This window comes from Cryptomeria japonica, chromosome 1, assembly GCF_030272615.1.
Source record: "Cryptomeria japonica chromosome 1, Sugi_1.0, whole genome shotgun sequence".
NCBI lineage: Eukaryota > Viridiplantae > Streptophyta > Pinopsida > Cupressales > Cupressaceae > Cryptomeria > Cryptomeria japonica.
In genome coordinates this window covers 677,621,732-677,647,607 of record NC_081405.1, presented here as the reverse complement: position 1 = coordinate 677,647,607, position 25,876 = coordinate 677,621,732, and the positions used below count along the sequence as shown (strand labels likewise).

Genomic DNA, 25,876 nt, shown 5'->3' with positions numbered 1-25,876 from the left:
TTAATTAACAGTGACACAGTAATTTTCCTAACTCCCGTTTAAATCAGTTAAACTTGAATCAGTGCCTCTATGAATCACAACTATACTTCAGATAAATCACAACAGTAACACAAAATTATACATGATTCATAACCTTAACAAGAATAAACAAAATTTCTTTGCGAAAATCCAAAAAGTCTACGATTTCGACGAGTAGCTGACGAATTTAATCTCCAGCTAAAAATAAATAAAGCTCCATTTTATTAAGAAAAATCAAACAGAATAGACGGATTTGAATGAGGAAGACAACAATTTGTGAAGTGATTCAAACTTCAAAACCAGGGCAAAACAAAAGCTCCACCAAACAAACCAAACAAATACTATTGATCAAAGAAACAAGCACGAACTCTTCATAATATTATTATGAAAACCGGGATTCAACGGAGCAACTGCGGAATCTATGCCCGTTGCAACAAACTTAAATTAAGTTAAACCAATAAGAAAGCAAAGGCTTCTAAAAAGAACAAGCAACACCACAAGTTCATACTAACTCTAAACTCAACTAAAATAAGCTCGATTTCGTGATAAAAAATTCTCCAGAATAAATAATTTCAGAGAGTAATGAGGAGTTTACTTACAGTCAACAGAAGTAGCAGGTATAATTCTCCACAAGGCGAATTCTGAATAACGAGTATTGCACTGAAACTTCATAGCTATATAGAGAATGTTAGATATTCTGTTCTTTACTGAAAAAAATATATAAATGAACCTTGTAGAGTTGTTGACGGCAGTAATTTGACAACAAATGGCTTTGGATGAAATTGAATGCAAATTAAATGTCCATGGCCATGGAAAGCGGCCAATACGTACCAAAGCTTTTACATTGCCTGACAGTAATGCCTGCTTCCAGTAACTGCGTAACCTTCATTCGGTACATTTACATCTATTTACGGAGGAAACCTGCCAGTGTAACAGGTTTTCCATCATTACAGTGACGCAGGTTGGCGCAAAGTACTTCGACATTTTGACGCGCCATTAATACCCTACAAACATATAAAAAAATAAAAAAAGCACCGCAAATTTGAATAACTCCGATAGTTTTTGTCCTTTCATCTGATAACTCTCCAAAACACTGCGGATTCTTACCTGATGTTATGTTATTAACAAATATATTGTTGTTATGGCGATCCGTAGATGGTGATGTGAGTAGTTTAATTTTGACTTTTGAATAAGCGTCCGGTAGGTACTCGAATCGGCACTTATAATGGTCATTTAGACGATTACATATATCGACTTTTTGTTTACGAGCATATATTAGTTTTTGTATTAGATTTTTATTCTTAAAATTTTAAACAATGGAGTTTGTATTAGATTTTTTGGGGTTTAAAATAACAAAAAGAGGGAAGGTATTAATAATTCTAAAAGTTAATTTTGTCTATTTTAAGATTTCAAATGGTACATTTGATTTTGATTTTAAAAATACTGATTTTCTTTGTATGTAATTTAAGAGCTTAAAGTTGGATAGTTATGAAGAATTTAAGATGATTCATCGTGTACATAAAGATCAAAAAGTAGTTATTTAGAGTGGATGCTTGATATCTACTTATAAATGCCTCAACAGAACTAATCCAATACATATTCCACAAATGTTCCAATATGGTTACTATGGATACCAATAAAGTTGCACAACTCCTCCAATTAAATATTAAAATTTTAACTATTGGGGGTACAAGTCGGCAACTATTGCTACATATGAAATATTTAGTGGAATTATAATTATCATATTTTTTTTAAGTTAGCGATTAGGGATTGGGTGAGCAAGTAGTGCACGATTATTGGAACATGGGTGGTAATAAGGCTCCTTCCCCTAAATGTTGATATTTATATAATAGATTACAATAATATGAGTAAGCATAAATCTAAATCATAAGTTATCAATTGACTAAGGAGTCGTGTCACTCAAGGGTAGAACTTGCCTCAACAAACATCTAAGGTTTGAAACTTGGTGGATGGATTTTTTTATCACATGTCAGCATCCTCGCCGATTATATCCAACCAAATGAACAACAAACTTGCCTAAACATGCATTAGAAGGTTTGAACCTTTGTGAATAGCTTTTTAATCGCATACCTGCATCTTCACCAATTGTACTCAACCAATTAAAAAACAATTTACCCTCATCCTCAACAATTGTATTCAACCAATTGAACAACAACTATTTGAGACATAATATTTTTAATTTGTAATATTTTTTACATCACAAATAAAATGAAGTAAAAAGATATAAAAAATCAATAAATAATCATGTGACAAAAAGTTTTAGAAATAATATTTCTAAAATCTCTTTAAAATAGTTGACTCTATATATGTATGCATGCATGGATACATACATATGTATATGTATACATATAATTTTTTTACTACTACATATACATATGCATATGCATACATAAATACATAGGTTCTTTTTAAAGATGCATAAAAGTTGTCGAAGAAATAACATAATATTCATGGTGTATAGATATTTTAAATATATCTATTTAAAATATTTCCATAAGTCATCTTAGCATTTAGTGTTTTTTAGATAGATGTATTTAAGTTTTATCATAATTTAAGATATCTTATATATATATAGAGAAAGATCCTCTTCAAGGACACACAAAAGTTGGTGAAGGAATAACGCAATATTATTATTATGACATCATTTTGTCCTACCCTTCATTATAAGGGGGACATATGAATGTGTTTGATAAACCTACTATTATAGATGCCTTAAATGTATATTTATTGACCTCAAAGATAAAGTGAGAATTTATAAATGTATAGATATCTTAAATATATCTATTTAAAAACTTTAGAAATAAGGTGAGAATTTATGAATGCGTTTGAAATAATTATTAGTATAGATATCTTAAATATATCTATGTAAAATATTTTGATAATACCTCTTAGTGTTTGGTGTTTTTAGATGGATGTATTTAGATTTTATCATAATTTAAGATATCTTATATATATACAAAGGTCTTTTTCAATGACACAAAAAAGTTGGTGGAGAAATAACATAATATTATGGTTATGACATCAAATTGTCCTACCCTTCATTGTAAGGTGGATCTATGAATGTGTTTGAAATAATTTTTTATTATGGTAAAAGCAGGTTTTGAAGGGGCCCCGAAACCCTTTACATGAAAACCTTAAGAAAATAGATCATTAGGAAACAAGAAGAAACAAACAGCTAAAAAACCAAGATAGAAACGAGAAATATCCAGCAAAAGCCCCATAGAACCAACAACGACCAGCCAAAATAGACAAAAGACAAAAAAACAAACTACTTAATGTTTTTTAGGGCATTAGCCAAATTTTCGCTAATCCCATACAATTCTTTAATATTGTCCCTAAGATTAGGGATTTCCTTAGCAGAGGCCACATCGACTTTCTTCATGCTCGCCCTTGTTCTCTTTACCACTCCACCAGGTGCACTTTCTGCAATCCTTGTCTCAATTGTGTCTTCTTCAATGTCAATGTCCACAACAGATTTGGGATTGTTGGGGCCCTCAAGGACCTTGGAAATTTCCTCCAAGTTCTTAGTGACAGCGGTGAGGATGTCTGGCATCATAACCAATAGGTTTTTCATAGCGTTTTTTCTTCCTCCAAGTTACCAATTTGAGCTTCCAGCTTCTTTGCTTTTTCCTCCATATCCTTCTTCCACTGCCCTTGGTCCCTCTCATCTTTCTTCCTTTTCTCTTCCCATTGCTTCCCATTTTTTTTCTAGACTCTTTATTCCTTCATATGCCCACCTGTCAAAACCCATTCTGGCTTTGAATAGATTTTTAAGATTATCCAGGATTAACCCTTCTCCATCATAATCCTTACCTTTGCTCGAATTCTCCTTGTCCATATCTTGCTCAAATTCCTTATTCTTCTCCTGCTCAATATCCATAACTTTTTCCTCATTATCCTTATTTTCCTGCTCCTCCGTTGGATGGCTATTGATAGTGCCTAAACTAACACTGTGGGTTGGGCTTTCATGGTTGAAAACGTCCTGAGCTCCTCCTTCCTCTTCCCCCGCTTCCTCTTCTTTCCAGCTTTCCTCACCTCCAGACTCGTTCATTTCCATCTCACTCCCATCTTTTTTCGATTTCCTCAGAGTCAATCTCCATCTCCTTTTGATTATCCCTATCCTCTTGAATTTTCACCCCTGTAGCTTTTTTGCTCTCTTTACTCTGAATTGTCTCTTCGTTGCTAGGCCCACCTTCCTCCATCTTCCTCTTACCTTTCCCCAGAGATACAGACAATCTCTTATTTTCCTTGATAACAAGAATTTTGCAGTGCTCATAAATGAGAAGAATGAGGCCGCAGTGAAGCACCAGAGTTGAAGGGTTCTTGTTATGCTTGTTAAGGGACCTCGACAAAGACCTGAAGAGGTAGTAAGGCAAGGAGATCCTCTTCTCATGCCTGAAATGATTTAATAGCATGAAATGGTATGTGTGGACCCTAGTAAAACGACCCTCAACAGTAATGTATACCATGATAGCATTCAACACACAACTCCAAATTTTCTTAATGTTGGAAGCATCATAATACCCCCCTATGGCTTTACCAATTTTTGCCCTCTCCTTCTCTTTGCGAGGAAAAAATTTAACCGCATTATTGGAAACTTTCAAATCTCTAAAAAAATTAAGACCTGTGTGGGGCATACTTGTAACCGTCGCTATGAGGTCCTCTTCCAGCTTAAACCTCACACCATGAATTTTGAAAGAACCGTTAATCTAGTTTTTCGTAACTTTGGTGACTACAAGGTTGACTTTGCCTTTGTCATAATCGACCAGCTTCTCCATGAAATTCGTCAAGAACCCTTTTTCCAGCTTAGTCCAAACCCTTGGCATTTCCTTCCATCTTGAGATGTTGTCTAGTTCCTCTCTCCTTAGGTCCCCCCCATTTTCGAATTTGTTATACCAAGTCTGTTCTTCTGCAATTTTGGAGCTTCCTTCTGAATGACTCTCGAAATTTTGAAAATGTTAACCCACAAAGTGTGCGGCAAGTTAATGGCTTTGATTAGGATTTCGTCCTTCAGTTGTATCATCATTACCTTTCTATAAATGTGAGGATTACTCATTAACACTTTCATGATTATTGTGCTATCCCTCTTTTCCCATGAATCTGTCCTTTCTTATAAGATCTTTAATGTTAAAATTAATATTATCTTGCCCATGCCAAATACTTTGGGCTTCGGAACTTACGCCTAGGTTTGCTAGACCATCTGCTACCAATTTTTTTCCTCTAAAGGCATGTTCAATTATAATAACTTTAAAGCTAGCTATAATATCTCTAGCATTAAAAATTATATTTTCTATAGACCAAGATGGCTTAGTTTCTCCCTTCGGGCACTTAATAATGTTTAGAGAATCTCCCTCTAGCCATAAGTTATCATGATTAAGGTTTTTTGCAATAATCAGAGTATTCAAGGCTGCAAAGGCTTCAGCATAATGACTAGTTTGATTTCCCAAAGGACCAGCAATTGCCACAAGGCAACTTCCAACAAAATTCCTAACAATGCCCCCATAACCAACTTTCCCTGGGTTCCCCTTAGATGCCCCATCAAAGTTGGCCTTTATCCATCCCTGAGGCAGAAAGCACCACACAAGACCATCCCTGCCCTTATCCTTACTGACATTGATATTAGAGAGGTTCCATCTATCATTAAAGTCCTCTTTAGAAGCTAAACCATTATCGGTTCCATTAAGACATTCAAATATCCCTCTATAGATTTTATCCACCACTGCTTCGGGGTTAGCACTTTTTTCCCTAAAAATCATGTTGTTACGCTCCTTCCATATATTCCATATAACATTAGGGAGAGTAATTTTCCACAGATCAACATTCTTAGAATTAGAATTAGGACAGTAACATTGCTGCCAGAACTCCCCCAGGGAGTTCGGAAAAACCCAGCACAGCTTCCACCTACTTAAGATAATATTCCAAATTTCCTGACTGAAAGTGCACTAGTAGAGAATGTGACAAGCAAACTCCTCTTCCCTGCAACAAAGAGAACACCTGTTAGGAAAAACAAATCCACGCTTTTGGAGATTGTCAAGAGTTAACACCTTGTTTTGGATAAAAATCCAAAACAAAATATTAATTTTGGGTATCAACTTCTTTATCCACACTTTAGCCCACAAAGGAATCTCTTCCAGAGCTTTGTTGTGAATAGCCACCACTGAAGACATAGAGTAATTCCCATCTGAAGTCTCCCTCCAAATCAACCTATCCTCCTCATTGTCCCTAAAAATTTTAGAAGATAGCAAAATCTCAAGAAACTTTAATTCCGGACATTGCTGGTTGAACTCAATCCAATTCCCATTTCTCCAATAGTCTCTAACATAACCACCATACCTATTTTTGAATCAATCTTTCCGATCCTTAAGGATAGGAATATTCTCCAGAGGTTTATCCAACAACCATCTGTCTTCCCAAAATATAATACTTCTTCCATTCCCCAATTTCCACATTCGCCCAGCAGCAGCCCAACTTTTAGTCGTTTGAACTGCATTCCAGATTGTTGAGCCTTCAACAGCAAAAGAGTTATCCAGAAATTATTCCTTAGAAGGTTGCATATAAAGATATTTCTTTTTCCAAATTAGATTCCATTCTCTTTCCTCCCCTTTCATTCTCCATATTTGTTTAGCTGGTAAAGCATTATTCATAGAACTAATATTCCTTAATCCCAACCCCCCAAAAGCCTTCGGGGTACAAATTTTGTTCCAAGCAACAAGGGGTATTCTATTTTTGTCTTCCACTCCCGACCAGAGGAATTTTTTTTGAATTCTTTCAATTGCCTCAGCAAACTTTCTGGGGATTTTAAACAGACTAAGGGCATAAATAGGCAAATTTTGGAGAGAAGCTTTAAGCAGCATTACCTTGCCCGCTTGACTAAGGATATCTCCTTTCCAGCCAACCAATTTAGAATTGAATCTATCAACCAACCTCATCCAGAAATTATCTGAAGGCTTTAGACAAAGAGGGAGCCCCAAATAGGTTGAAGGAAACTCAGCAATTTTACATCCAAGGATTCTTTCAATCCTTTTTTGTCTTTCAACAGGGGTATTGATGAAGAACAAGGAGCTCTTATCCCAATTAATTTTTTGGCCAGAAGCAATTTCATAAGTGTCCATAACATTCTTCATATTTCTAGCTTCCCTAATAGAAGCTTCCACCATAGTAATCGAATCATCAACAAACTTCTCATGAGTACAGGTTACGTTGGAAGAAGAGGGTTTAAGGCCTTTGAGTTTTCCATCTTCCACATTTTTCATAATAAATTTGCCCAAACTTTCAGCTAAAATAGTGAACAAGATAGGGGAAATGGGATCCCCCCGTCTTAGACCTCTAGAGCTTTTGAAGAAACTGGAAGGGGATCCATTTACAATAACTGCAGAGGAGGAAGTACTTGTCAACTGGGAGCAGAGCTAAATCAATTTTTCCCCAAACCCAAAAGCTTTCAAAATTCTGAAAAGGAAAAGCCAATTCACTCTATCATAGGCTTTAGACATATCCAATTTAAGGAAAAAACCTTGATTTTTAGCAGCAGTTAAAGAGTGAATATTTTCGTGAACAGAAATAATAGAGTCGATAATCTATCTACCAGGGACAAAACCATTATGCTGAGCTGAAATAATCCTAGGAAGAATATCCAGCATTCTGGACATAAGAACCTTAGAGATAATCTTGTAAACTGAATTACAAAGACTAATAGGTCTAAACTTATTAAGATAGTCAGCTCCAGTAATCTTCAGGATGAGAATGATGAAGGTCGCATTCAATTATTTTAAAAGCCTCCTTGATCCAAAGAATTATTTGACTCCATTACAGATATCCATCTCCACAATATGCCAGAAGGATTGGAAGAAGAACATTGGAAATCTATCCAGACTAGGTGACTTATCTCCCTGAAAAGAAAAGACCACCTTTTTGATTTCCTGATTAGAAGGGATCCAAGAAACATTTTTGTTGTCATCCTCATTTAGAATGGGAGGGATAGCCTGCACAAGAAGGTCTTGATTTCTGAAATCCAAATCCTCCACCCCTCCCAACAGATTGCTGAAAAATTCCAAAGCTTCCTTTCTTATATCATTTTCATCTAATAAAATACCCCTATTGCAAGATAACCTGGATATCCTGTTAACCGCCCTATGCTTTAGAGCTATCAAGTGGGAAAAATGAGTGTTTTTATCCCCTTCCTTCAAATACAAGGCTCTTGATCTTTGTCTCCAAAAAGTCTCTTCATTAGAAATAATTGTATGGTATTTTGACAACAACCCATTTTCAATAGATCTCAAGTCCTCTGAAAGCCCTTCCTCTTGGATTTTATCTTGGACTTCCTTAATTTCAATCTTAATTTGAACTTTGCTTTTAAAGATATCCCCAAATATCCCTTTGTTCCATAATTTAACTTTGGCCTTTATAATGTCAAGCTTATTAGCAATTCTGAATAAAGTCATTCCCTCAATCTCAAAATTCCACCAATCAGCAACACAGACTTCCAATGACGGGTGGGATAACCACGCTTTTTCAAATCTAAAAGGGAAGTTTCTCTTTGTAGATAGGGAATTAGCAGTAAAAGAAATAGGGTAATGATCAGAACCAACCTTGATGATAGAAGCCAAAGAGCAACTATACTTAGAAAGCCATTCAGGAGAGATCAGGGATCTATCCAACCTTACTTGAATAAGATCATCTCCAGTTCTCCGATTGGTCCAAGTATAATTAATCCCTTGAAGATCCACATCCATGAGAGCTTGATCATTAATAAAATCCATTAGATCATGTCTTCCCTCCAGCTTCAAAGGGAGGCCTCCCATCTTTTCATACTCTTTAAGAGGTGTATTGAAATCTCCCATAATTATCCAGCTTTTATCAGCAAAATTAAGTCTATCTTCAGCAAGACTCTTCCAACATTTAAATCTCCCAGCTTTTGAGTTAGGCGCTTAGACATTAGTGATAACCTAGACAAAGTTATCCTTGATATGTTGAAGCAAAATTGATGTCCTATTGACTTTTGAAATGATTTCCTTTCCTGTAATGGTATTTTGGTTCCAAAAAATCGTTGTTCCTCTAGAGGCACCCTCCAAACTGGTTCCAATAACTCCATTATTTTTTAATATTCTAATATTTTCCAATTTTTCCTTGCACATCTTTGTTTCCTAAACAAGGACAACATCTGGTTTATGATCTCTTATAATATTACGCAACACATCCTGCTTATGGGGAGCATTCATCCCTCTTATATTCCATGAAACTATCTTCATACTTTAACCAGGGATAAGGCTGACTCGATGGAGCTCTATGTTCCATCAACACGATTCTTCAACTTTCCTGTTCCCTTTGATTTTTTAGAGAAGGTCTCCCCTAATTTTTGTTGTGACTTCCAACATCTGCCACTTTCTTATTCTTGCTTCTAGTTGAAATACCTCCATTGGGTCCTCCATTATTTAATTTTCTTTGTTTAGTACTGACAATCCTAAGATTTCCCTCAAGAGCCACCGTTGCCATACTTTTTGATGGTGTTTTGCATTGGATCGGCTTAGGACTTCCATTGGTTAATAACAGGAAAGGCTCAAAATCTGAAATATTATAGTTCTAGGCTTCATGAAAGTCTCCCCCATTTTCTTTTGAATTAGATGAAGCAGAAGCATCATCATTAGAAGTCTCATCATCTTTATCCAGGATTATAGTTCCTCCCTTTTGGTCCTCTGATTCAGATTTTTGAACATTTACCTCTAACCCTTGCTCTTCCTCCTTGTTGCTCTTTTTGTAATTGTTAGAACAGGCACAAACCAATTTTTTATTATTACTATTCATATACTTCTTTTCCTCATTTTCCAACTCAATCACTTCCTTATCAGGAGCACATTCTGCAGTTATCTCCTCTTTCTTCCCTTTCATTTGCCATTTCTGCTTCGAACTGCTATCACTCTTGCCAATCTTTCTCTTCTTGAGCGGGCAAGATTTCGCCCAATGACCTGACTTTTTACAATGAAAACAGACAAATGGGAGAGATTCATATTCAATCTCTTGGGTCCATTTCCCTAATTTGGATATAATCTCAATAGATTGAGGCATATCAGTCATTTGATTAACATTAACACAAATACGAGCAAAAACCAACCTTGATTTAGTTGCAGTCATCGGGTCGATCGAGAGAAGTTCCCCAAAAGAACTCGCTATCCCTTTAAAGACCTCCTCATTCCATAACTCCAGCGGAAGACTAGGGAGGCGTGTCCACACAGGCGTAGACACAAAAAGGGACTCATCAAGAGAAAGCTTCAGAGCCCATTTCTGTAGAGCCAAGGTTGACTTGCCGAACATCCATGGCCCTTCATATAGAGCTTTATTAATATCTTCTTCGTTGTTAAAAACAAAGGAAAAAAAAACCCTAGGCAAAGCAGCCACAACCACTCGACCTTCAAGGACCCATTTCCTCCTTATAAAATTCCTGACAACATCAATGTCAGGCCTAAAGCCAACAAACCTTCCAACTAAGGTCATAGCTAAACCAGACACAGTAAGATCAACTGGCTTATCTGGAATAGGGATAGCCACAGCCCCTGTCGCAGGATCAAATATGTTTTTAACTTCCGGCAGCCCAGATTTCACCAGAGGCCTTACTCCAAAAAGCATTGACCATTTTTTTTCCTTACCTCTATCATGTGGATACCCATTTTTTTAATCTTTGTCTTCCACTGATTTGACTGTCGTCTTGTCCCCTTCAGTACCTTGAGAAGCCTGGAAACCAGCCTGATTACCAGCTCCACCCGCAGAAGGACTGCCATCCCCATGAAATCCACCATTCCCAGGTTTGAAATTTCAATTTCCCGCTCGCCACTCCTCTCCTCCCATTTTTCATATGCCTGTAACAATCTTGTTGCAAAAGACTTCAAATATAAAATATATATCAAAAGACTTCAAATATAGATACCTTGTTTGAAACAATTACTAATATAGATACCTAAAATATATATCAAAAGACTTCAAATATAAAATGAAAATTTATAAATATATAGATATCTTGAATATGTCTATTTAAAAGACATTATAAATAAAATGAGAATTTGAGAATGTTTTTGAAATAATTACTAGTATAGGTATCTTAAATATGTCTATTTAAAATATTTTCATCAATACCTCTTAGTGTTTGGTGTTTTTTAGATGGATGTATATAAGTTTTGTCATGATTTTAATAAACAATTTAGTCCATATCTTATTTATCAAACAACAATATTGCTCAAACAATCTTGTTAATCTTTTTAATCGCATACCCTCATCCTCAACAATTGTACTCAACCATTTGAACAACAACTTGACACATAGTTTTTTAAATTTGTAATATTTTTTACATGTCACAAATAAAATGAAGTAAAAAGATATAATAAATAAATAACCATGTGAACAAAAGTTTATAGAAATGAGATTTCTAAAAATCTCTTTAAAATAAATAAATTTAAAATTTGTTACTTCTATGTACATGCATGCATTCATGCATACATCTATACATGTGTATGTGTATGTGTACGTGTGCGTGTATGTGTACGTGTATGTGTATATACATGTACATATAGTAGTGACAAATTACAATACACACACACACAAGTTGGCAAAGAAATAACATAATATTTATGGTGTATAGATATCTTAACCATATCTATTTAAAATATATGCATAATACTTCATAGTATTTGGTATTTTTTAAATAGATATCTTAACCATATCTATTTAAGGTTTGAAGCTTGGTCGATGGATTTGTTATCACCTGTAGCATCCTCACCGATTATATTCAACCAAATGAACAACAAACTTGCCTAAACATGCATTAGAAGGTTTGAACCTTGGTGAATAGCTTTTTAATCACATACCTACATCTTCACCAATTGTACTCAACCAATTAAAAAACAATCTATCCTCATCCTCAACAATTTTATTCAACCAAATGAACAACAACTATTTGAGACATAATTTTTTAAATTTGTAATATTTTTTACATCACAAATAAAATGAAGTAAAAAGATAAAAAATCAATAAATAATCATGTGACAAAAAGTTTTAGAAATAATATTTCTAAAATCTCTTTAAAATAGTTGACTCTGTATATGTATGCATGCATGGATACATACATAAGTATATGTATACATATAATTTTATTACTACTACATATACATATGCATATGCATACATAAATATATAGGTTCTTTTTAAAGACGCATAAAAGTTGCCGAAGAAATAACAGAATATTCATGGTGTATAGATATTTTAAATATATCTATTTAAAATATTTCCATAAGTCATCTTAGCGTTTAGTGTTTTTTAGATAGATGTATTTAAGTTTTATCATAATTTAAGATATCTTGTATATATATAGAAAGATCCTCTTCAAGGACACACAAAAGTTGGTGAAGGAATAACGCAATATTATTATTATGACATCATTTTGTCCTACCCTTCATTATAAGGGGGACATATGAATGTGTTTGATAAACCTACTATTATAGATTCCTTAAATGTATATTTATTGACCTCAAAGATAAAGTGAGAATTTATAAATGTATAGATATCTTAAATATATCTATTTAAAAACTTTAGAAATAAGGTGAGAATTTATGAATGCGTTTGAAATAATTATTAGTATAGATATCTTAAATATATCTATGTAAAATATTTTGATAATACCTCTTAGTGTTTGGTGTTTTTAGATGGATGTATTTAGATTTTATCATAATTTAAGATATCTTATATATATACAAAGGTCTTTTCCAATGACACAAAAAAGTTGGTGGAGAAATAACATAATATTATGGTTATGACATCAAATTGTCCTGCCCTTCATTGTAAGGTGGATCTATGTATGCGTTTGAAATAATTACTAATATAGATACCTAAAATATATATCAAAAGACTTCAAATATAAAATGAGAATTTATAAATGTATAGATATCTTGAATATGTCTATTTAAAAGACATTATAAATAAAATGAGAATTTGAGAATGTGTTTCAAATAATTACTAGTATAGATATCTTAAATATGTCTATTTAAAATATTTTCATCAATACCTCTTAGTGTTTGGTGTTTTTTAGATGGATGTATTTAAGTTTTGTCATGATTTTAATAAACTATTTAGTCCATATCTTATTTATCAAACGACAATATTGCTCAAACAATCTTGTTAATCTTTTTAATCGCATACCCTCATCCTCAACAATTATACTCAACCATTTGAACAACAACCTGACATATAGTTTTTTAAATTTGTAATACTTTTTACATGTCACAAATAAAATGAAGTAAAAAGATATAATAAATAAATAACCATGTGAACAAAAGTTTATAGAAATAAGATTTCTAAAAATCTCTTTGAAATAAAAAAATTTAAAATTTGTTACTACTATGTACATGCATGCATTCATGCATACATCTATACATGTGTATGTGTATGTGTATGTGTATGTGTACGTGTATGTGTATATACATGTACATATAGCAGTGACAAATTACAGTACACACACACACACAAGTTGGCAGAGAAATAACATAATATTTATGGTGTATAGATATCTTAACCATATCTATTTAAAATATATGCATAATACTTCATAGTATTTGGTATTTTTTAATAGATATCTTAACCATATTTATTTAAGGTTTGAAGCTTGGTGGATGGATTTTTTATCACATGTAGCATCCTCGCCGATTATATTCAACCAAATGAACAACAAACTTGCCTAAATATGCATTAGAAGGTTTGAACCTTGGTGAATAACTTTTTAATCGCATACCTGCATCTTCACCAATTGTACTCAACCAATTAAAAAACAATCTACCCTCATCCTCAACAATTGTATTCAACCAATTAAAAAACAATCTACCCTCATCCTCAACAATTGTATTCAACCAATTGAAAAACAACTATTTGAGACATAATTTTTTAAATTTGTAATATGTTTTACATCACAAATAAAATGAACTAAAAAGATAAAAAAAATCAATAAAGAATCATGTGACAAAAAGTTTTAGAAATAATATTTCTAAAATCTCTTTAAAATAGTTGACTCTATATATGTATGCATGCATGGATACATACATATGTATATGTATACATATAATTTTTTTACTACTACATATACATATGCATATGCATACATAAATACATAGGTTCTTTTTAAAGACGCATAAAAGTTGTCGAAGAAATAACATAATATTCATGGTGTGTAGATATTTTAAATATATCTATTTAAAATATTTCCATAAGTCATCTTAGCATTTAGTGTTTTTTAGATAGATGTATTTAAGTTTTATCATAATTTAAGATATCTTTTATATATATAGAAAGATCCTCTTCAAGGACACACAAAAGTTGGTGAAGGAATAACACAATATTATTATTATGACATCATTTTGTCCCACCCTTCATTATAAGGGGGACATATGAATGTGTTTGAAAAACCTACTATTATAGATGCTTCTTAAATGTATATTTATTGACCTCAAAGATAAAGTGAGAATTTATAAATGTATATATATCTTAAATATATCTATTTAAAAACTTTAGAAATAAGGTGAGAATTTATGAATGTGTTTGAAATAATTATTAGTATAGATATCTTAAATATATATATGTAAAATATTTTGATAATACCTCTTAGAGTTTGGTGTTTTTAGATGGATGTATTTAGATTTTATCATAATTTAAGATATCTTATATATATACAAAGGTCTTTTCCAATGACACAAAAAAGTAGGCGGAGAAATAACATAATATTATGTTTATGACATCAAATTGTCCTGCCCTTCATTGTAAGGTGGATCTATGAATGTGTTTGAAATAATTACTAATATAGATACCTAAAATATATATCAAAGGACTTCAAATATAAAATGAGAATTTATAAATGCATAGATATCTTGAATATGTCTATTTAAAAGACATTATAAATAAAATGAGAATTTGAGAATGTGTTTCAAATAATTACTAGTATAGATATCTTAAATATGTCTATTTAAAATATTTTCATCAATACCTCTTAGTGTCTGATGTTTTTTAGATGGATGTATTTAAGTTTTGTCATGATTTTAATAAACTATTTAGTCCATATCTTATTTATCAAACAACAATATTGCTCAAACAATCTTGTTAATCTTTTTAATCGCATGCCCTCATCCTCAACAATTGTACTCAACCATTTGAACAACAACTTGACACATAGTTTTTTAAATTTATAATATTTTTTACATGTCACAAATAAAATGAAGTAAAAAGATATAATAAATAAATAACAATGTGAACAAAAGTTTATAGAAATAAGATTTCTAAAAATCTCTTTAAAATAAATAAATTTAAAATTTGTTACTGCTATGTACATGCATGCATTCATGCATACATCTATACGTGTGTGTGTGTGTGTGTGCGCGCGCGCGTGTACGTGTACGTGTGCGTGTACGTGTATGGGTATATACATGTACACATAGTAGTGACAAATTACAGTACACACACACACAAGTTGGCAAAGAAATAACATAATATTTATGGTGTATAGATATCTTAACCATATCTATTTAAAATACATGCATAATACTTCATAGTATTCGGTATTTTTTAAATAGATCTATTTAAGTTTTATCATATTTAAGATATCTTATATATACAAGGACACAAAAGTTGGTGGAGAAATAATGTAATATTATTTATGGTTATGACATCAAATTGTCCTACCCTTCATTATAAGGTGGAGACCTATGAATGCATTTGAGATAGATACCTTAAATATATATTTAAAAGACCTCAAAGATAAAAATAAATAAAAATTTATAAATGTATAAATATCATAAATATATCTATATATCTATTTAAAAGACTTCAGAGATAAGGTGAGAATATATGAATGTGTTTCAAATAATTATTAGTATAGATATTTTAAATATGTCTATTTAAAATATTTTCATAATACCTCTTAGTGTCTGGTGTTTTTTAGATAGATGTATTTAAGTTTTATCACACACACACGCACACACATATACAAAGGTCTTTTTCAAGAACACAAAAGTTCATAGAGAAATAACATAATATTATGGTTATGACATCAAATTCTCTTGTCCTTCATTCTAAGGTGAGGATTTATGAATGCGTTTGAAATAATTATTAATATAGATACATGAAATATATATTAAAAAGACCTCAAAGATAAAGTGAGAATTCATAAATGTATATATATCTTAAATATATCTATTTAAAAGACTTTAGAAATAAGTGAATGTATGAATGTGTTTGAAATAATTACTAGTATAGATATCTTAAATATGTCTATTTAAAATATTTTCATAAATACTTCTTAGTGTTTGATGTTTTCCAGATAGATATATTTGAGTTTTATTATAATTTTAATAAATCATTTAGTCCATATCTTAAACATGTTTTTGATTAATAATTTAGCAGCAAAGCAAGGATGTTGACCCTATATACAAATGGCCCATAGGCAGCAAAACAAGGGTCCTGACCCTAAACAAAATCAGGTCAGACGACCCATTAACAACAGGTCACAAGATCATTGTTAAAATCCAAGTAGACCATCAAGAGAACACTAGCAGAAAGCTAGGATCCCGACTCAAGAGTGGGAAGAAACACCCACAAAATGAGGAAGAGTTTGGGGGGAAAAGAATTACCTTTTCACACCTACAACAAATAACAATCCAGAAAATACTATTGTTCAGAACATCATCACAAGTGGGGTAAAGGGGGGAAACCCCCTTATAGGGTTTATCAACAATTGGAGCAAATTGTAGACCACCCAACAAATGACATTGCAAAATAGGAGCAATCGAAGTAGAGACCTTAGGGCCAGAGGAGTCCATGCCAACATCAATAGGGGCAGTAGGATCTAGGGGGGTAGAGGAATCCACATCAATGGAAGGAACAATATCATCCTAGAAGGAGGAGGAGCCATAATTTGAAGAGTCGTCAAAATTGGGAGCATTGACAATGAAATGATTAGCACTAGAGTCTTTTTGTATCAAGAGTGCATTTTTTTATGAAAACAAACTATCTAAAAATATTATATGTCATTTTTATTCTTAAAATCCATAATTGTTCTACTTAATTATTGCTTGAAGAGCTATTTTTCTCATAGTTATGAAAAATAAATGAAAATAAATAAATTATTTACTTTGGATATTCAAGTATGTTTTAAATAAGACATTTTTTGTAATAAACTTCTAAAACACTATAAAAAAATATATATTACAATTTAAACCCTTAATGCAGAGAAATGGTAGGAATATTGTCAACCTATCAACCAATAACTTGGAAGGGCTTTTGGGGCATCCCACGACACACTTCCTTCATAAAACATCACTAGTCCTTATAACCCTCCTAATGGGTCTAATAGTCCACAACTTTTGAAGCGGGCATGATCATGAGAGTAACAACACAAATTTAGATACCCATTTGGTGCTTATAAAACATATCTCAAAATGAGATGTGATTCCTTTGTACGAACAATGTAAAAAATTGATGGTTACAGTTGGAATTGGGCCTAATTAGGCTTATAGGCTTATGGGTAACTCGGGGTTCATCTTCCAAATGATACCAAAAGGTTGTTCAAGCATATATTTGGTTTGGGTAGGGTTAATACACACTCCCTAACATTCCACAATACTTCTAAACTTCCTTGTATGGATACAATGCAAATTTAGTCCTCTGCGCTAATGTTTCAGCCTGATACATAGAGATATCAGGCCTAGGGCATCATGTTTTCCTAGGAAAACCTCCTTCCATGTTCTTGCAACTTTGACATATTTAAGAAAACATAAATATAGGCCATTATACCAATTTTGGGGAGATTTAACTAGTGGAATGGGGTTTTATTCATTTTTCTCTGTCACTAGATACCCTAGGTAGGGTTTTTGACCCACCTGGAAAGAATTGGTTGTATCTCCCTCAAAACTTAATAAAATTCAACCAAACCAAAGCTAAATGAAAGGTAACTCATTTTTTTATTTCCAACCATACCATTTTCATGTCATACATAGGTCGTACAAAGACATACAAAATGTGGCAAAACTAAAAAACGTGTTTCGATTAGTAGCAAATAGTGATTTTCATTGATTGTTTCAACCTCCAAAAACTTCATTCGACCTATTGAGTCAATGATACAAGGATTTTTACATGTTTACAACCATTCCCCAACTATCCCCCAACCAATTTTCAAATTAGAAACTAATTAAAATATCAATGCACTCTGATAAGAATATGTAAAAGTTGCTTGGCAACATTGTACAGCTTTGACAATTTTTTACATTTTTGCATTCCCTATCATCTAAGAACCCAACCATGACTCCAATAAACCTAGGATGGTCACAAAATACCTCATTACATGAAATAACATCACAAAAAACCCAAAATCCAACTTTGGACGCTTTGGACCTAATAGACTTAGCCTTGGACCTAGGGTGCTCCAACACCAACCCTTGTAATAGTAATACCTTAAGAAGCAAGGAGGTACAAATTTAAGGTAAAATGTAAGAGTTTTTGTTAAGACATTCAATTCATTACACTTCACACCTTCCTAACATTGTAAACATATAACATAATCACGTTATTACACTTCACACCTTGCTACCATTGTAGAACATCTCTCGATGTAACTATTATTAATGTCTCTTATGTTATGAAATGTGTATAATTATTAATTATATGTTGTTATTATTTTTGTAGAGATATTTCATTTTGATGTTTAATTATTTCTTCGAGTTGTTTATTGGTTTCTCACATTCTTTGTGGCTACTTATTTTATTATAATTTAATATTGATTAATAAAAAAATAGTGTTGTAATTTTTCATTTACAATTTATTTATAATAAAAGAAAAAAAAATACACAAATATCATGTAAATAGTAAACAATTAAAGAATTTTACTTTTTTGCATCTAGATGAGACAACAAAAAAAATAACAACAAATATATTGATATGATGTTGATTTCTCATTATAGCTCTTTTTTGACCTCTCCATTTATCCCTGTAGACACCTAAATTTGATTAATTTAATTAATTGAATTTAGTTATCATGAGCACATTTAATTAAATAATTATGCATTATTTAATTAATTAGTAAGTCTTTCCTTCTACCTACTTAATTTTATTAATTATGCTATAGTCCGCTTTTGATTAATTAATTGATAATTAAAATCAATCAATTAATTAAATTTGAACCCTTCTTCTATTAATTATAACAAATTTTGCAATTTGATTATTTAATCATGTTGACCTTTTTCCTATAAAATTCTCTCATAGATTTAATTATTTAAAATAATTAATTCTATTTTCCTCACATGTCTCCTAACTTTAACCCTTATCTAACCCTTCCTCTAGCCTAACCCATCTAATTAACCAAAGGTTTTAGTCATCCTTATCCCATTCCCTCACCATATGTGTGCACATTCCCAAAATATCTCAAATTCCCTAAATTGTTGAATTTGGGGAAAATATCCTAAATTTCCTCAAGCATGAGGTGTGGTCACCAAGATGGTGTGCAAAAAATTGGACACACACCAAAAAAAAGGTTGAAAAAACAACAACAACGTTTGTGATTTTAAAATTTAAAAAAACCCCGTACGTGATCCTTTAGGAAATAAGACCGCGCACGCAGTCCTTTAGAAACTAGGACCCTGTACACGGTTTTAGTTCCTAAAGGACCACGTACGCAGTCCCTGTCAATAAATTATTATTTTTCACAGTCGACTATATCATTTTATCCCGCGACCGAGAGCAATTTTAAGGGTTTTTTTTCCTTCCAAACCGCGCACAGGCTACATATTTTCACACCCAGATGTCATGGAAAGAGGTTAGTTATGCATTTTTTTGTTTTTTTTGCACATTTGATAAATTTTATATATGTTTTCAATTTAAATTTGTTTATTTTGATTAGTTTTTATTTTTATTTTTTGTTACCAATATCAGATTCTGAAAATCCGGAACCACAACAAGATGCACCTCAAAACCCACACCAAAACCTTCTAGATACACCTCCAACTCCTCCTTTAGATCGTACAACAGCTACATAAGAGGATTTGCTTAATCAATTAGGGCAAAAACTGCTAAAATAACTAGTCTGGTTGCTAGATTGAAAACATATGAGCTTGAGCATCATTTATCCCTTGCCACTAGCCTAGAAACATTGGCTAGTGGTGCCACTACAGTTTCGAGTCAAATTACGAAATGGAGAAACTATAGGGATAGGTGTCACGCTTATTATGCTGATGGGTTATCATATGATGCAATGAACAGAAAAAACATAAGTAAAGCACAAATATGTGCTCTTTATATTGATCCTAGAACTAGTGAGTCCTTACCTCTTAATGCAAATAGGTTTCCCATACATTGGTGTACCAATGTATAGATGATGAAGAATATTTTTTGCAATAGGTGGTGGATGGTCTTTGACGAACCACCTTGTAATAATTTTGAGGTTCCATTATATTTTTTGAGGAAAGTATATTGTGAGTTTGTCCTCAATGAGTGACCTAATTATTTTGATATGAGAGTTCCATGGTAGAGGTGGCGGCTCTGCCCAAGATAGACCCGTAGGGTATTAGACCCGCAGTGTTGTCGCCCCCTAACACCCAAACCCAAGGTGCATGTGATGGTCCTAGTAGCCCTGAAAGAGTCGATGGAGCTAGGGACTCTTCAGGCGACCACAACATTGACTGATGCGATCATCTAGCATGGGACATATTTAGCACACCCTCTTGGCTCGGACGATGATCCATTAGCTAAGGCAGCTAGCGTTGGTCAGCCCATTGAGCATGTGTGTCCCACTTGCTCAAGAATATGCATAGGGATGGATGTCGAGGCTAGTGCAGATGGTTCCACATCCCATCTGTGCACGATTTGTGGGAGTAGATGTTAGACCCGCACTACTGAGGATGTGGTGCTGACAGATGAATTGATGGACATGGTGTTTGCTAGTCAGTAGTAGACATAGGTGTGTTGATTTGAATTCATAACATTTTATTTATCAGTCACTTAAAATTTGTAATTGTAAATGAATTTTTATTTATAGATCGATTTAAATCGATACAAACAATGTGCATTTCAAGATGCAGCTGTTACAAGATAGGGCTGTCGTTGCACCAAAATATCGACCTGTCAATGCTCGATACAACCAGTAGACTTATATAATCCACAAGAGGTTGTTAAACCATGTCGTGAATCCCCACGAGGGACGTTGGCCCACTGCTAATAATCCCCCTCCCAGCGTCACTCGTCGCGACCTGCGTGATTCGAACCTGTGACCAAGCTTTGATACCACTTGTTACAAGCTAGGGTTGTCGTTGCACCAAAAGGTCAACCTGTCAATTCCTGATACAACCGGTAGACTTATAGAATCCATAGGAGGCTGTTAAACCATGTCGCGAATCCTAATGAGGGACGTTGGCCCATTGCCAACAGCAACAACGAGTTTTAATATACCATCTGATATTCCTCCCGCAGTTATTGCAGCTGCAACTTCAATGCCTGGGGTATAAATTTTGTAACATGTTAAAATAGAATAGTACTTTGAATTCAAAAAAAATTATAAGATATACTAACTCTCTTTAATGCTTGACAATTTTTTGTTTTGTAGGTGTTGACAAGGGACCAAATCTCCCACATTGATGATGTCATGCTCTCAGCGATTGATTTTGGCCTACAAAGCTATGCGGTATCATATTTTGTACATCTTATTTTATTTATTCTTTTGATGGAATATGCAAGTCATTTAATTTTAGATTTGTTAAATTATGTTTAATATTATCTACTAATATCTCGTGTTAATTTTGTTTGTTTTAGGGTACCCCCTCTATGTCTAGACCTCGTCCTCAGTGAAAGAAATCCTCGATGATGCCTAAACGTGGGAAGAAGGTAATTGAACACATTTTTAATTGTACAATTATTTGAAAAGGTTGAAATTGTCTTAGTTGGAATTTGTAGATTGATTAGTGTTTTTTGTCTGTTTTATATACAACGGCCATTAGGCTTTGTAGAATTGTTGAATGCACCTGGTACGCCTGAGGATCGAGAGAGGGCAGAGGTACATATCTCTACTTTATTTTCTTTATTTTATGATTATATGCACGTGTACATGTGAACTTGTGAAAAATTATAATCTTATCATTTTTCATATAGGAAATATCCATAGCTGCTTCATCAATGGCGAGCCCTCCTCCGTGTACTAGAGAAGCATCTCAAGCTCCGGTACACTTTTGTTTTATATATTACATTATATTTAACCTACAATACTTATCATTGTATTAATTATATTTAATATTTAATCATTTCTTGTATAGGTAATAGCTACAGTTGCTCCATCAATGGCGAGCACTCCTCAGACTACTAGAGAAGCATATGAGGCTCCGGTACACTTTTGTTCTCTATATTGTAGATTTTTAGTGTTTTTGATGTATATATGTTAGTACATTGTATCGATTGTATTTAATATACAATAGGCCCCTTCGCAGTTCTGCCATAACTTGGATCCTTTGAAGTTTGTGTTCAAGAAAACTTCTAAGAATGACAATGAAGTAGTCACCGGCTATGAGGGACCTCAAAGAGATCAGTTCAGACCGGTCAACAAGAGTGAACACAATGGAAACATAGGGACATGATGGATTCAATGCAGAATAGATTGAATTATATTATGAAAATTGATTACAACCAACCGGTAACAATCGTGTTACAGAAACTGACTCATAGGCCTGCTAAAACATGCTCAAAATACAGAACAAGTCACAACCGGGACCTCAAATCTTAAGATCTATCTTCTATGCTTGATCTAACTTCTTTATTACATTCTAATGCTCTATTACAATGATTTGTATGATCCAAGGGGATCCGGTCAGCCCAAAAAGGGATCAAAACCTAAAGAACAAGACCTAACGTGTAAAACCAACAAGGTCGGTCTTCGCCAAAGAAATTCCTCTGAAAAATCCAAAGGATGAAGTGTCGATCATAGAGAAAGGTCGGCCAAATGCTAAGGAACATCAAAATCGATGCTTAGGGATCCGCAAGCTACAGAAGGGGATCCAGTAGATCACCAATGCAAATAGGTTCAGGCAACCGGTAACAAAAAACTATCTCGGGAACCGGTAGCAATAACTTGTCGGAAAACGATCCAAATGCTCCATAGTTTGGGAATAAGGAAGATGATCAAGTGTTCAAGTAAAATCTAACTCACGAAATATTTTTGGTTGATGCAAGACTGCTATGAACCGGGGATGCTCCTACATCAGACATTCGGGGTTGTTGAAAAAATGTGAGTCTCTCACTTTGTTGGGGTCAGAGGAAAACCAAGTCGGTCTACCTCTTCCTGAGAAATCCAATATTAATCTTCATCTAGTATGTCCTTCCACTTCACAAGATACTCCTTATACTGACTATTTCGAGTACTACGCCCAATCTTATTGTCCAGAATGTCTTCAATCTTATTCAGTTCCTTCTCGGGCAACTGTTTCTTCGAGTTTGCAATACTTTCCTCACTGCATTCTAGTTCATGATACTGATGAAGATATGCAATGTTAAACACAGGTGAAATACTTAGACTATCTGGTAACTCCACTTCATATGCATTCCCAAAACTGAACTTTCTCAAAATCCTGAAAGGTCCAAACTTTCTCATTGCAACTTCTTATAAGTTACAACTGGGAGTATTTCTTTTCTCAGATACACCATCACTTCATCACCAACTTCAAATTCCTCATGTCTCCTCTTCTCATTCGCTTTCTCCTTATACTTGTTAATGTCCTCCAAATGTTGCTTGACTTGAATATGTATGTCCTTCATGTGATTTGCAAATTCTTCTGCTTCTAAACTTCTTTGGTCTTCACTGCTAATATCTCTTAATTCTGATATACCTCTAGGGTGTACTCCGGTAACAATCTCAAAAGGTGTTTTTTCGGTACTCATGTTTACTGAATTATTGTAGGCAAACTCTACTTGTGCAAGAATCAAATCCCAACTTCCGATTTTATCTCCAACTAAACATCTCAACAAATTTTCCAAGCTTTGGTTAACTACTTCTATTTGTCCATCAGTTTGTGGATGAAAAGTAGAACTGAACTTCAAATTTGTCTTCATCTTCTTCCAAAGTGTTCTACAAAAATAGCTAACAAACTTAGTGTCTCTGTCTGAAACTATGCTCTTAGGTAATCCATGCAATCTCACTACTTCCTTGAAAAATAGGTCTGCTACATGTAATGCATCTGATGTTTTCTTACAAGGTATGAAATGAGCCATCTTCGAGAATCTATCCACTATAACAAATATAGAATCATTCCCTCTACATTTTAGGCAATCCAAGTATGAACTCCATGCTTGTATCCTCCCAAGATCTTACTAGTACTGTCAAAGGTTTATACAATCTCACATTCTGACTACTACCCTTTGCAACTTGACAAACTTCACAACTTTGCACATATTTCCTAGCATCCTTATGAATCTGAGGCCAAAAGTAATGCTCACTTACCAATGCTATTGTTTGTCGATACCAAAATATCCGGGTAATCCTCCACTGTGTTTCTCCTTTATCAGATTCATCCTCAATTAACTCTGAGGTATGCACAATTGAACTCCTCTAAATAACATCCCATCCTGAATGAAGTAATCCAACCACTTGCTTCTATCTACCATAAGCGGTTCTCTACATGCTCTCCAAGGTTCTGCAAAATCTGGGTCATCATCATATAAGGTCTTCAATTCCTCAAATCCTAATATTGTCGCTCTCATCTCTGTCTGCAAATTCCTTATCCTACTCAGTGCATCGAAAACTTTGTTAGATTTCCCACTTCTATGCTTCAACACAAGGTGTAACTCTTAAAAAATTATACCCATCTCCTATGTCTCTGATTCAACTTACTCTGATTGTTCAAATACTACAAAGCTTGATGATACGTATACAACAAAAACTCCTTAGGCAATAGGTAATGTCTCCACTTCTTCAAGGCTTGGACTATGGCATAAAACTCTTGATTATACGTTGAATATCTTCTCTGGGTATCATTCAATATCTCACTGAAATAAGCTACTGCTCTCCCTTCCTGACTCAAGACTGCTCCTATTGTTGTTCCACTTGCATCATAATCCACTTGAAATGCTTTATTGAAATCTGGTAAAGCTAACAGAGGTTGCTCAATCACTTTCCGTTTCAACAACTCAAAACTTTTGTTTGCTCTGATGGTCCACTTGAATTCCTTCTGATCTCCCCTCATGGTCTCAGTCATAGGGTTACAAACTGAACTGAAATTTATGATGAACTTCAGGTAGAAACTAGCCAATCCATGAAATAATCTTACCTCTCCAATGGTTTCTAGTGTAGGCCACTCAACAATTGCTTTTACGTTCTTAGGGTCCATCTTCAAACCATCCTCTAATATCACAAATCCCAAATAGACTAATTCATCTTTCATGAAATTACACTTCTTAAGATTTATCAGCAACTTTTCTTCTCTCAACCTCTGCAAAACTTGTCTCAAATGCAACAAATGTTCCTCTTTTGTCTTATTGAAAATCAGAATGTCATCCAAATATACAATAACAAACTTACCCAAGAATTTCTTCAATACCTCATTCATCAGCCTCATGAAATTACTCGGTGCATTAGTTGACCCAAAAGGCATCACCAACCCTTCATCTGTCTTGAATGTTGTCTTCCACTCATCTCCTTCTCTGATCCTAATTTGATGATATCCACTATTCAAATCTATCTTTGTAAAGTGTTTGGCTCCGCTCAAATAGTCCATTATGTCATCCATCTTAGGCAAAGGAAATTGGTATTTCTCTGTGATCTTTTTTATTGCTCCGGAATCAGTACACATTCTCCATT

At 33.6% G+C, this 25,876-nt stretch overlaps 1 protein-coding gene across 1 annotated transcript in view; it reads right to left on the bottom strand.

Moving 5' to 3' along the window:
* Nucleotides 1-1,006, bottom strand: part of LOC131030332 (long chain acyl-CoA synthetase 4) — a 91,805-nt gene extending 90,799 nt beyond the window's left edge. The window contains exons 1-2 of the mRNA XM_057961073.2: nt 850-1,006; nt 618-692 (exon numbers count right to left, since the gene is read on the bottom strand). The gene's annotated coding sequence lies outside the window, so the exon portion shown is untranslated. The remainder of the gene's footprint in view (nt 1-617; nt 693-849) is intronic.
* Between the last annotated feature and the right edge of the window lie 24,870 nt (nt 1,007-25,876).